At 37.3% G+C, this 14,797-nt stretch overlaps 1 protein-coding gene and 1 long non-coding RNA gene across 22 annotated transcripts in view; one reads left to right on the top strand and one right to left on the bottom strand.

The window, feature by feature from the left end:
* LOC311431343 (uncharacterized protein) overlaps positions 1-14,797 on the bottom strand; it is a 358,114-nt gene that overhangs the window by 182,350 nt on the left and 160,967 nt on the right. The gene's annotated exons all lie outside the window — the stretch shown is intronic.
* Positions 7,450-7,888, top strand: LOC311431350. Its single transcript, XR_014689371.1, has 2 exons — positions 7,450-7,479; positions 7,572-7,888. It is a non-coding gene; the product is annotated as an uncharacterized lncRNA (long non-coding RNA).

Here is a 14,797-nt window from a genome sequence, read left to right as displayed (position 1 = left end):
TATGGAACCCTCCCTTACCTGCTCTTGGGCAATCTAATATCTGCGGGCCCTGAATCCTCAGTCTCCTCAGCTCCTGGAATAATCTTTAACAGAGCCACTTTGAATAGTGATGCTGTTCTGGACTAATATATAGGAGGCCTGATACTCTGAGTTAACTTTTCCCCACAACAAGTATATTCTCCTCTCAGGTAGCACGCAGACAGTAGCTACCATGATTGCAAACTAGGCACCTCCAATGTTACTTTAAAGGGGTCAAGAAAAAGTACTGCATTTTTTTCCTTTATTAGAATCTATGTGGACTTCATGCCTGAATTCTATATTTTCCTTAATCTCCAATTCCTAATGTTAGAAATACAATTTTATGATGACCAGATGAGATGGTCCATATCTTGAAAGCAAGGTAGAAATGGCCTCATTGATAATGGTCAAAACAGGTTACTGAATGATATTTGAGGATTTGATCCAGTGTATTTTGAAAAGGAGGGAAAAAACAAATAAACAAACAAAAACCATCACCTTCAACAACTTCCACTTCTGGAGTGAAAATTATTTTTCTCTTGCTTGGTCTTGAATATGATTAGAAAATTCTCAGACAAACTGCAGACCTTGAAAAGAGAATAAGGTCTTATTTGAGTTAGATACTAAATTAAACAGTCCTTAGTGCAGATTTTAAATACAAGAAGACATTCTTGTGTAATAGAAATTAAACATGCTCAGAAGGTCAGGAGCTGAAATCTACTATACAATAAAAGTGTGCTGTGCTCACAAATCAAACCCAAAAAAGAAAAACATTTTCTAGAAACTAGGTATTTTTTTAAGACTGCATGAATTTCTTAAAGCTCATTCCAGTCACACTGACACAATCATAACATGAACACGGTACCAGAATCTGAATAGCTGCTGCACAACAGAATTATGATGTTTGTGAGAAAACAAAAAAATATGTATATGTATGTGCATACATGCGCACATACAGAAGAGTCTGGACAGCAGTACAAGCAAACTGTCATTAAGACCCAGTGGTAATTATTTTTTAAATTAACTGCACTAATCTGTCACTGCTATCAGTATGCTACCTTGCTTCACAATACATTCATTTGCCATCATATTCTCCTTCAATGAGATTTTCTAAAATGTACAGTTTTAAAAATAAACCAAGCTATCAAGAAGTTGTGTTGATAGTTGAAGGCTACTTGTTCTTTAAGAATTGCAAAAGGAAAGATATTAAAGTTAAAATAACTTTGTATTTTGCAGTCATGAAAAGTCTGCTATTGACCTAACACTATGCATCAACAGGAAAGCAGTAGGTTGCTATTAACTGCAACAATCTTATAATAGGAAGTTTTTAAAAAAATCAGTTTACAAGATGAAAAAAAAAAAATGCTGATAATCCTTGTCAAGAATTTGAAAGATATGCTGAAGTTAGGCAAAGGAAAAGTATGTTTTCTCGGTACCAACAGCATATACTTACAAGCAGCATTAGATTATTTCTGGAGTAAATTCTTCCAGCTGCAACACCTCAGGTGCTAGTTGAAATAATAGCTTTAATACCTCTGATGGCTTAAATTACTATTTGTAGCATGTATTGCATTTACACATAATTCCTAGAAGAAAAAAATATCTTTTTAAAAGGCAGTTAAAGTGCATACCAGATTAATAGTTGGCAAGATCCCTCATATTATGTAGATCAAAGGATTTATTTCATATCCACATAAGTAATTACTTTGTAAGAACCTGAATGACCTACCTAATCTGTGTGTATATAAACAGCCCTTAATGAAATTGTTACTTAAAATAATAAATGAAGAATCACAGCTCACCTGCCAAGAAGCGTGCAGAACTCATTTGCTTTCTGTTCTTGTATTCTGCAAATAAAATTTTCACTGTCTGGCATTTCCATTAACTACTTTGTCACAACTGCAGTGGGAGTTTTTGTTTTTGTCAGTTCCAAGAAAATGAAATTTGTCTTCTACTTTTTCTTATCTGAAGTAAATATGTCTTTTAACTTAGAATGGTTACAGTATAAAATAGAATTTCAATTGAAGTCCTTTCAATATTAAAGCATGACATCTTGTTCTGAAATTATGAAAAACAATCAGCAAGCTTGGTGTGATTTTGTTTCCACTGACTTTCAGATAGCCATGAAAATAAAAATTATCATCAAAGCCAGACAGAATCTTTAAATTCAGTATTTTCTTCACAAGATATCATTTGATATGTTAATTCTGTCAACTTTTCTTCCAGCTATCTACTGTTTATGAGCACAGGTTCTTGCACATCTTTAATTCCATGGATGAATCATTTTATTGCCATTGTTAATGTTTAGTGCATAAGGCTAAATTCCCATTGCCTTCTGTATTGATCATTGTTGATGATTTTGTATCACTGATATTTCAACTAATTCTTGATAGTTGTTTTCACACTACATGCATTATTTCTATGTCCATTGTTCCTCATACAGTATTTTATGTTCCTCAAAGTTTTCTAGCCTGGAATTATCTTCCAAAGCTTAAATTATTTCTAGTGCTTTGTATCATTAAACTTAGATTGAAGGATTTGAGATTTAAATGTTGAAATTAAACAGAGACAGCTAAACACTGCTACAATTGTCCAAAAGAACAATGTAGGAGGTTTACTTTATATATATATGAATATATATTAATACTCTAGGAAATATTTATTACTTCAGAAATGTATTGTTATTTCACGTATAGAAATAATATAGCATGAAATAAATATCTATTATTCTACATTACTTTATACATATGAATATATATATTTCTTTACATATAGAAATTTTCCTACATCTATATATGGCCATACATACAGGTACAGATGGGATATGCACAGGTCATTCGTACACACAGGTACAGAAAAACATACAAAAGGGAAGAACCATATTATTCAGGTGATAAGAACTGTAGGTTCATTTTCAAGCTGAGGATCAGCAGAAGAAATATCCCTAGACATCTTCACCCATGAACAGAAATTTTAGAATCCCTCTCCACAAAGGAAGAGGTGCTCTCTGCATGAGATGCAATGTGTCTCACGAGGAGCCCTAAGTTCTACCTTAAAACAGTAAACTAAGAGTGTTATTTTCTTATGACAGCTACTAGCTCTACGCAGTCGCTTTAGTGCTTACCATCCCCCTTTGCTTTGTGGTGAGGAAAGCTTTCAGAGAAATATCATAAAACTAGAGAGTGGTAGTGATCTCACTGCAGCACATATTTCACTGCTGTTGTTTTTTTTTTTTTTTTTTTTTTTTTCTTTGTTTTTTTTTTTTTTTTTTCTCCAATCAAGAAGGGATACTGGGATTCAGGGGTGGGGTCAGACCACCATACATAAGCGTATTTCTAAAATAGACAGACAAATACTGATTTACAAACTACATTCAACTCCAACATTGGCTAAATCACCTAATTTGTAATTAAGGTGGGGGGAAAACATTCTTCTCAATTTCTCAAAAACAATATAAGCAGTTGCTGCCACTCCAGGGTTAAATGACTGCAGAATTTCATTTTTCTTATAAACTACACAACAGCCCAGTTATTACTTTGCCCTGAAGTGATATCAGGGGAATATTATTACAATACTTACATAAGCTTTTACTAGACAGAACAGCTCCCTTTGGATATTTCTTTCCCTTTTGAATTAGCAATCATCTGAGCAACAAAATTTTACTTGCCATGTGAAATTCAAGTTTGTGCAGCTTGTAGAGGATATCCATGGAATGGCAACAATGCTTCACCACAACCAGTTGATGCTTGTGTTATGTGCAACTAGCTTTTGGTGGAAAGAGGAATTTCAAGCTGTGGAATGCTTTGACTCTTAATGTTTATTTGAATTACTGGTTTTAAGGAAGAGTGGTTGTAATCTTAAGATTCCCTCACAGAGTAACTGATGGGCATGTTTCCCAGGTTTTAACTCATATCATTTTTGGCCATGTCTTAAAAGTGTAATTTGCAACCAAACAGCAGTACTAAGGCTGTGGTCATACCCTGTACCTTTATAATTTCTCCAGCTGCAGGTTGTTACTGACACTGGCTGGGAGCCGTCCTTCGGGACTTCCCATGATTCTGCTTCTCCCTAGAGCGCAGTTTCTTCCACTAGGGCAGGATCTCCCCAGCAAAGGCCCCCCCCAGTCACCCACTATTGCACAGACCTCAGTGCCCTGAGCTTGGTAATGTTGGCCCATGGCTCACCCTGCCCAGCTGCAGCCTGTTACAGCAGCACAGGGCAGGCTGCAGTGTGCCATAAATAAACAATAAAGGCAATGAAACAGGTGTCACCCACCACAGGGACCAGATCTAAAGAGCTGTCTGTAGCTTGCTGTGTAAACACCAGCAGGAGGATGCTGGGCGGATCAAGGAGTTTCTGCTTTATCTGCTCATCCTTTCTCATTAATGCTGTTGTGGTACCAACATGATTTATAAGTAATAACGCTTGTAGAAAGGAAATTACTGTTGTTTCTGGCCATGCATAACTAGTCAAAATTAAAAACATGGCTCTGCACTGGGGATGCTGTCACCTCTGTTGTGCCTCATTAGACAAATTGAATTCATAAAATCTTAAATACTGTTGGGCCTGGGATTTTCTCAGAAAAAAAAAAAAAAAAAAAAGTCACAGAATTATTCTAATTACCCCCTTACAGTTATTTTCTTTTTGCTGGGGGTATGTTTAAGATCTCTCCCAGCATTACCACATGAAGTCTCCTCATGAATGCCTTGCCATGGGCACCAGCATGCAGTGCTGCCTCTGTTCCTGCCCCAGGACAGCAGCACACCTGGCCTGGCTTTGATCACGCCATGCAGCTGCCCTGCACATGCACTGCCTGACCTTTGAAGGTGCCAGTCCTGGTGAATACCAGCTGGAGGCACACTGTGCCCCTGCGCCTTGCTCTGCACTGTTTATCTTGTAGCATCAATACATCAAGTGCCAGACTTGATGAACTATGAACTGGTCCCACAAAGTGAGGGTGACAATGATGCCAATGGTAAATAAATACTCCATGGTTATGAAAAAAATTCTCTGTACTGTGCAGATTTATTTGTTTATTTTAATACTTAGTCCATCTTAAATTGAAATTCTACTTTTTTAAAAAAAGAAAAAAAACGTCTTTCACTGGAGTGGGCACTCCAACCCAAAACTGTCAGCACAAACTCCACTGAACAAAGAATATGGTTATAAACTCAGGGTGACTTAGGTAACAGAATTTCTAAGTCAGCATGTACGCATACGCACATAAAATACAGTTAGTGTGAATTCTCACTAAATGTATTAAAGACATCAGTAAAAAAGCTGGTCTGTGTGGATGATAATCTAGATATTTCTCATGATCACCTTTTTCTTCCAGGAAGTAGTTACAATAGAAAATAAAGGCATGGTAAATGCAGTCATACATGTAGATAATACTGAAAGAAAAATACTTTTTTTCCAAAAAGTCTAGCATCTCTATAAAAACTTCAGTCTTACCATCCCATAATAACTTTTGCACACACAAAAAATACTGTATGATAGTATTCTCTGTTATTTCACAAAGCATAAACTAACTCTTCTCTGAAAAATCCCACCTACAGTGCTTACTGGTAGTCTTAGAAGCAAACATTAAGAGACAACAATTACCTCAACCTTAATTCAAATAAATATGCAATTAAAATGGTATTTTACTTAGAAGAGATGCTCAAGGGTATCTCATTGAGGTGTATTAAAACCTGATGGTAGGAGCAAAGACAGAGACAGACTCTTCCCAGTGGTGCCCAGTGGGCAATAGGCAATGGCACAAAGGCACAATCTGAAATATAAGAAATTCCATCAAAACTAAGGCAAAAAAAAAAAAAAAAAAAAAAAAAAAAAAAAAAGAAACAACAAAAAAGAAATAATGCATTTTACTTTGAGATAAGCAGGCTGCCCACACAGGTTGTGGAGTCTCCCTTCCTAGAGATACTCAACACTTGATTAGATGTGGTCCAGGGCAACCTGTTCTGGCTGACCCTGTTCGAGCAGGGGAATTGGACTAGATGACCTTCAGAGGTCCCTCCCAGTCCCAGTAATTCTGTAATTATGACTAATTGAATAGACAAGCTGGAAGTTTCAGAAGCCTCCAAACAAGTTGCCAAGATACTATGTTTATGTTTTATAAAGGATTGTGCTGTTTCACATAAGATTTGTCTCCTTTCCCTCTGTTCTTCTATTCTCACTTTCTCCACTTGAAACTTGTAAGTACCTAAGAGGATCTTTCCATGGAAATTAGTTTTCTTACAAGAAAAAAATCTCCTAAACTACCAGTATCACAGTTTGAATTTTTATTTTATTTTATTTTTCCCCTCAAACTATAAAAACATAGCTGTAAGAACTGGGTCAAAACATTTCAACATCATTTGTATTAAGAACATGGGATTTCAATTCCCAAGTTCAATGCTAAGGGCACCAAGTAGACAAATTACTATTGTAGAATAAATTTCCTGTCTTGCCTTTGAGAAATTTTAATAACGAGAAATGTTAATAATTAATAATTACCAATAAAATTCAGCCAGCTAGTCTTTACTCATTTCCCATGATTATTTTCACATTCAGTATCTAATTAATGTGAATTCATTGACCCTAAAGTAATTACCCAATCATTATCAGACAACAAAACAAACTTCAGTAATAACCACCAATCAATATAATCACTAATGCAGTATGTTTCGCATTAATGATCCAACATTCAAATTTCAGTTTGCTTAATACTGCAATATCCAGGCTGAATAGTCCTTATCTGCATGCTTCAGGATACCATATTCATAAGAGGATGCTTAGATTAAATATTTATTCCTTTAAATGTCAGTCCTTTTTATATGACATATGAGATTGCCCCCCCCCACACACACACACTTTCACAATTACTTCTCAAAATGTGTATTTGTAAATGTCCAACAATGAAAATTAATCAAGTAGAAGGTGATTTAAATTTCACAATACATCCACATTGACCCTCAGGTTCTCTTGTGAAATGCTTCTCTGGCTAGAGAATATAATTAATGATATTTCAGACTTCATCAAATCAATAGAACTACTGACTTATGGATAAAGACAACCAACCATTTCATACAAGATTCATCGAACACCCTGTTTATATACATTGCAATATAAACTCTCATGCAAAAAAAAATTGCTACATTATTACTAAGATGCTCTTCATACAGCTAGATATTACTGAACGAAGTCAACCTTTCCTCCACAATTAAACCTCTTCAAACTGAGAGACAGTTAAGACCATGACTGTTTGACTTGATTTCTCTGGGGTGTATGACTGTCCTTTAAATTGTAGAATCACAATTCAGTATCTAAGAGACAATTGCTTCACAAGGTCTTTCTAACCTGGTAACTTCACATACCTACATCTGGCAGCACTTACTCCACATGTTAGTGATGAACAGTTTTTAATGGTATCACCAATCACACTGATAATTTACCACTGCAGGTTGTTCTGATTGCCAGGTGAGTATGGAAATCTCCTAGATTTTGCCGGTAAAGAAAGACCAACCAGACCTAAACAAACAAAAGAGGACTTCACGTTTTCCTTCATACAGGGACAACACTGTGTTATTCACAAACCCAGGAACTTATGCCCTGCAAGAGGCAGGTCCTGTAGAGTCTCATATGAGTGCAGAATATCTCACCATCCTGAAAAGCAACCTCTGCGCCATGGCATGGCTGCAGGTGCTGAGCTACCAACATTAGCTTACTGGGAAGTGCTCTGTTACCACAGCCAGGGCTGTGTTGGGAAACGATCACTCTTCTCAACAGGAGGCATGAATTAGCAGATCCCACAGCTCAGAAGTAAGATCTCAAGACTCAACAAGGAGAGCAAGAAAGTGGTCCAGCAATAACTTTCAGCCAACAGAGACAGGCACAGGGGATATGGCAGCTGGCTAGGTTCCTGTAGGCATTATGGAGGAAATGTTTTCTCCCTTGGCTTGATTGTATCCATGTCTTAATATGACAATAAATTTAGAGAAACAGAATTTCTATATAAGATGCTGAAACTTTGAGTAAGACCCATTATTTTTGTTTTGTTTTGTATTTGCAAAGGAAATGTTCTATTAAGAACTGAGATGTTTATGAAAAATAAAAGATATGTCCTTGAACAAGAAGTTTCTCATGGTACTATGTCTTAATTTATCATCATTACCTTTTCAGGCATAAAACAATGAAGACTCTATGATGTCAGCATGCATCTGTGAAGCCAAGAAAAGAATGCTTAGGATGAGCTTATTTTTAATTGGGAAGGATATTACAGACGTTTCCACCATTTCTAAACAGAGTTTTGTTTTTAATCCTTTCTATTCAGAGGAAAGAGTTGATGTTTTATATCACCAACATCTATTAAGCACTATTAAAAAAGAGGTGAAAGCATCTTACAATGTCCTACACAAATATTTTCAAGAAGTAATTTGAAGTCTGAAGCAGAAGTTCTACTCTGAATTTCTAATATACTTCTACTCACATCTCATTGTAAACAACATGATATTGTAAGGAACATTCTAGCCCAAAACAAGTCAGATGGTAATGTAAAAAGTACCCTTTTACATTTGGAAAGATGTGCTGTTCAGGTGTGGTCCTTACACAGCCAGAAAAAATAAAACAAACATTCAGGAGGTAGAAAGTCACTTGTTCAGATGAGAGTTTGTTAAAAGGTTAACTTGTACTACATGCACCTCGTTCTTCTTCCCTCATTAGCATGAAGTGAGTACTTCATGGCTCATCTGAATCATGCTTACTAAGAGCAATAGTGTGTCCCATGTTACAGGAGGTGAGTTCCTTTAAATTCATCTCCAACCTCTCATTGCTGGGTCATAACACACCAAAAAACCCAAACATTAACACAGTAAATACAGTTTCAGTTATCAAAGCTTCAATAAAAATGTAATAGCATCATTAAGATATTCACATACATCCAGATCAACTAAAATGCATCTCAACATGCATCACCTCAACATTCACTGGCATATCAGACTTAATAAAGCATCTCACAGCTTCTTTGTTTAACTGTTTTGTCTCAATAGGCTAAAAAGAGAGTACATGAATTATATTTACTTTGGGTCTGCTGTAACTGATTAATCCAATCACTTGCTCAGTCAGAAACAGAAAATAAACTGACTAGTATAAAAGCTGAAGGACAGCACATTCAAAAAATAAAAACACACCTGTCTGCTGTAATCTATAATTCTGCTATGCCTGTAGAACTGAGAAGCCAGAGTGCAAGTAAAAAGGCCAAGATTTTGCCAACCAAATGCCTATGAAAAAAAAAAAAAAAAAAAAGTGAATTTAAGGTCACAATACTGAATTCTTAATCAGGGGATAGTAATTCACTTCCTAAAGCTGCAATAGGCTTCCTGTGAGATTGTGATGAAGTCATAAATTTCATAGATTTGGGAATGTGTTCCTAGTTTCAGGCACCAAATAATTCTTAATAATTACAAACAAGGAAGCAACTGCAAATTGCTTAAGGATAGGTCTGTAGTGAAATATTTTGCTAAATCAGAGTTTTTGAGATGCAGTTTCCTAAATACAGACACCACTCTTTTATCCCCTCAAGTCTCAACATACCTGCATCCAGATTTATTTCCATGAACCATCTTCATTAATACAGATACACTGTAACTGTGCTAATACACTTATTACAGTTAATCCTGAGCTTTTTTGGGGTTGTCCCAGTCTTTCAGTGAGAATAATAACAGTTCATCTTTTCTATTCTTTATGATACAATGAACTTGAGATTATAAAAAAATTCAAATACCGTTTAATTTTGTTAGAAGGCTCTCTCCCAAAGTCTTCTGAATTCTATGAAACGGGAGGAGTAGCTAGAGGATAAACAAGTAAAAGTATAATTGTCCCTGACAGAAGAGAGCCTGAATTCAATGTGGGAATAGACACAAGGCAAAAATCTATTTTATAGCCTTCTCTGCAGTAATAAAAATTGTTATTGGAGGCCATCTTCTGAGACATTGCTAAAATAATTTCCTGTGATCTCTGAAGCTGACTTCTCTGTGTGTGTGTATATATATATACAAAATAGTCTGTTATTGGAAGACAAAGTGAAAAAAGAACAACAATGAAAAAGGACTTTGAAGTTAATCCTATATCTAGAATTGAAAAGCACTGTTCATTTTTCCAGCAAAGACTTGTCCTGAAAAAATATCTGCCGAAGTCCCATCTTCCTCTAGAACAAACAAAAGCAATAGCGAATTGCACAGCTTTTCTGTACTCACTAAGTAGGTTAGGTGAATAAGAAATGACATAAAGTTTAAAAATAATTTAAGCTATTAAGATGGAAATCATCATCACATTGAAATGTATCATCCTGTCACCCAAGAAACTGTGGGCATAAACTTTTTTTTTTTTAATAGTCTACAAAGAAAATCTTTTTTATGTTGCTTTTTTTTTTTTTTCAACTTGTGGTTAAATTACCTCATGCTTGCTCTTAGCACTTAAGAAAGTGTGAAGATGAGACTATAAAAGGAATATGGGGGTTTACATTGTAGGTTGTGTGTATTTTTTGTTTTGTTTTGTTGCATTGTTTTGTTTTTATTATTATCTTAAAATAGCCACAGGTCTTTTCTGACTGGGAAGATCAGAAAGAGCAAACGGTGCCTGCCCATGACGGCGAGTTTTCCTTCTGTTCTGTCAGCAGTCTCCAGACCAGCCAGACCATCCCATGTGGAAGAGAGATTTCAATACTTATTACAGTTATTATTGTGCCAGGCAAATCTGGGCAGGCTGCCTGTGGGTTGGTTGTACAGATGGGTGGTAGGCAGAGATGTAAAATGTTGGTTACCAGTGTTCTCAGCTAATCCTAAATTACTGTTTAGGAAATAGACTAAAAATGCAGAAAAGTAAAGAAAGAAAAAAAAAAAAAAAAGAAAAAAAAAAAAGAAAGAAAGAAAGAAAAACACATTTCCAAACACTAAGGTAGGTGCTATAGTAGAGCAAACAATGTTATAATAAAATCATGGTAAAGAAACCAACTCTGCACTAAATGACGACTACTACAGTGAGCCTGCTAGGTGGTGACAGCCATCCCCAACAGAACTTAGGGGAGATTTTACCACTTGAATCATGCCAAACGTGATATCTGAATGGGCCCTCCAAATGTGAAATCAACTCAACCGTGATGTTTTTGGCAGCACATGCAACTGAACTGCTACTATGTCCATAAAGCTGAGCAGCTCAGTGCTTGAACCCCAAAAGACCCACCTTCTACCCTCTCTTCAGCCAAGTTTAGTGTGTCCTATAGATGACAAGAGCAGTACAAGAGGTTCTCCCATGGAGGAGAAGCCAGGAGCAAAGGGGTGACCCAGCACAGGACAGTGCCCCCACCAACAGTCCCACAACACCTGACCACGGCAGGCAGAGCCAGGTGTTAGTATTGGGGGACACTGAAGGCACAGTGAGCAGCAAACCAGGGGCAGGGTCTGCCGAGGGGACACAGTCAGGAGCAAGTAGAAATAGGATCAGAGATGAGACTAGAGTTAAGGCTACAGCACAGGGCTAAGAAACTTAACCAGAAGACAGGGCTGGAGTCAGGCTACTTGCAATACAGGTCCAAGAGGCATGGCCACAGACAGGGCTGAGAAAAGAACTGAAAGCCCACACCTGAGCTGGAATGAGACTCCTGTGGGCTAGGGTGAGGGGGGAGGCCCCAGGTGAGGCTGTATGGGGCTATTAAGTTCTATTAATTAGGCCTCAGGGCCCTGGCAACAATATAAGAGTAACTAGAAAACATCACCCAAGAGTATGAAGGGCTCTTGAACAACTGGGGTGCTACATTAAGCATCAAGTTACACACTTAGTTTTTGCTATTCCTGTTTAATGATGTTCTCTTTCCAAAAATAGGAAGTCTTATTAACAGAGATTTGCTAGGGAGAGAGGAAGATGAATTTTGCTTCCCAAACCAGTTACTGTTTTCATCAGTGTAAAACACAGATGTTTCATTCTGAACAAAGACACTTCCTGCACCTGGGCTACCCACAAACCATTCCATCTTAATCCGGTACACTGCATTCATACTCCAATCAAGGATATTTTCTGTGAAGTGGCCCTTCCATTTGTATAAATTCACATTCATCTGCATGAGTCTTTAGTCCATGCAGACCAGTTCGTGCAAGCTACAGAGCTGAAGTACCCCCACACCTTACCCCCACCATATCCTGGACTTGGGGCTTTGCATAGCAGTGCTTGGTGTGGGTCCCAGGTGCTCCTCTTGCCCCACAGTGTAACTCGCACTGGGAGAGAGGTGTAAAGAAGGGGAGGAACTTCAACTCTTCCTTCATATCATGCTTTACTCCACTGTGAGTCCTCACTATTTAACATTAAGGGAAATCCATTTAGGGAAATTTAAGAAAATCCAGAATTCTATGATAGGCTTTGCAAATTAATGCAAACATCACAGTAAAGGATTTATTTTACATCCACTACTTTTAAAAAGTTATATTCCTATGCTATTAAATGTTCTTAATTTCCACTTTGCTAATACTTTTCGTACATCTTTATGTATTGCAAAATCATGTACAAACTGTTAAACTGACACCTTGTCTGCTGTTAAGCTAGTGGTTTCTGCATCTGGACATCAGCCTGTAGTAAACTTGTCTGCATATAGGACCATGAGAGTAACTAGGGTCTGAGTTTGTAGCTTTATGTTGTGATCCAAACTGCATAAGAAGTTTATAGTGAAATGTTTATGGTTTTCTTGATTGTATGTTTCCATTTCACTCCCACCGTAGCATTTCCATAAAGACAACATGCTGCACATTCAAGAGCTGTTGTTTCAAGCTATTTGGGGACTTCAGAGAACACTGTATGCGTTTACATGCTGATGGCATTTGGATGAGACACTTTTCAGACATAGAAGAGCATCTCTTTTGCTATATGTATATGTATTGCCCAAGAGAAAGAAGACTAATGCAGATAAAGTCTCTAGGTTTCTAGGTATCCAAGTGTAATAAACATGAACATTTCTTATTAAATAATTTCTTATTTAAATAAAAGGTTAGATTCTGGCAAACAACTCCATAGAAACAGGTGGTTTCCATGACAAAACTGCAGTCATAAAACATACCAAACCTTGAATGTTGAGTAGCATTTTAGCAAATATTAAAAAGGCAATATAAGATTTTGTCTCTGAAATGCAAACTTTTGTGTATGTAGGAGGATTAACAGCTTGCTTTGATGTCTGATGATAGCTTGCCTTGGCTTACAACAGACCTGCATGATTGATCAAGAATAGTTTCTGGACCCTGACAGGATGACTCAAGCTTTTGAAGCAGTAATATAATAAAGTATGAATGCTGAATACTGGTAAAGGCATTTACAAAGTAAGTGCCCTTGACTCCTGTCTAGTTAGAAGAATGCGTCAACCAGCTTGACCCACCAGATGAGTGGCCAGATTTTCCAACTCCAAGTCTTGTGTTGCTGAGAGATTGAAGACAGGTACCTCATGCCTTAAAGATCTGGAGGAAGGAGATGCTCCAAGACAGTCCACAGCCTGGAAATACTAAAGGTCCTTCAGATCCTTAGCTGGGCACAGAATTAGCTAACAGTGCCACAGCAGGATGTAAGTCTTACAAACACAGGTTGGTGCATTTCTTCCCACCTTCAAGGAATTATCCAGCAGAGTCTGTGCTGATGAAGCCAGAATCATGGAATGTAACAGTAGTTATATCTGAGTAGTTATATCTACATTTCCAACTTCGTACAAATCAAACTGTGATCAATAGATGTGACTAGAGATTTACCATCCCTCCTGTTGAAATATCTTCTCTCTGCCGTGTTAACCAGTGCTGTTGCAAAATATTAATACCCTTTGCACCTTCCCCCACCTAAATTTCTTTTCTGTAATAGATCTCCTTTCAGAAGTAAGCATCACACTTCTTGTCATAGATGTTCACCATGAGCTTCTCTGAGTGTTAAATCTGTGGTTTAAATCTGTGTCCCTTGTGGCTTTTCGGTCTGAGCCTTTGATGTTGGCATTAGAAAAGTACAGGCTGGAGAAAGATAAAGGAAGTGTTAAAAGGGTTGTTGAAAGTGTTAAAGGTGTTTGAAGTTGAATGAGCAGGGAAAGAGGATGTAGGAATGTTAACAGTTCTGCCTCAGCCCGGGGCTGAGATCTTAAAATCTTGGGTGTTAGCCCTCTGGAGCAAAGGGATCATGATGGGTCCTAGAGAGTTGTCATGGAAACAGAAAAGCAGTTAACTCTTAAAACAACCTGAATTCATGTGCAAGCTCAGATTGCCGATTGGACCGCTCAGGGAACTGTGGACAATTGCATTCCCCTGACCGACCCCCACTAAGACCCTAAACATCCCGAAAATTATGAATGGTTAAGTAAATACTAAAATCTGGATGAATTGGGAAATTGAGAATATGCTTCCAACAAGGTCCAAAAGAAACCCCTATGGAATTTTTGGACCAACTCTGAAATGTAATGGGACAAAAACAAAACAAAACAAAACAAAACAAAAAAACGATTTGGACCTGGCTTTGGAGGACAAATTGACTAGCCTTTTCCTAGGGTAATTGGCCCCTGATTTCAACAGGAATAACAGGGACCTGGGGAATCTACCCTAGCGGATCCTCCACTGGTTATAATGAAGCTAGGGGAGGTGAGTGAAATTTCACGGAAGTGAAATTTCATATTGATATGGGGGCAACGTATTCAGTTCCAAATCAAGCATTAATGCCTTTACGGAATGATTATGTTAGGGTAAAAGGTGCAACCAAAAAGGCTTATTTTTGTGAATCTTTGAAGTACAAGTAA

The sequence above is a fragment of the Aythya ferina genome, assembly GCF_964211825.1.
Source record: "Aythya ferina genome assembly, chromosome: 2".
Taxonomy (NCBI): Eukaryota; Metazoa; Chordata; class Aves; order Anseriformes; family Anatidae; genus Aythya; species Aythya ferina.
The sequence above is the reverse complement of the archived record's forward strand: the minus strand, read 5'-3'. Positions and strand labels throughout refer to the sequence as shown.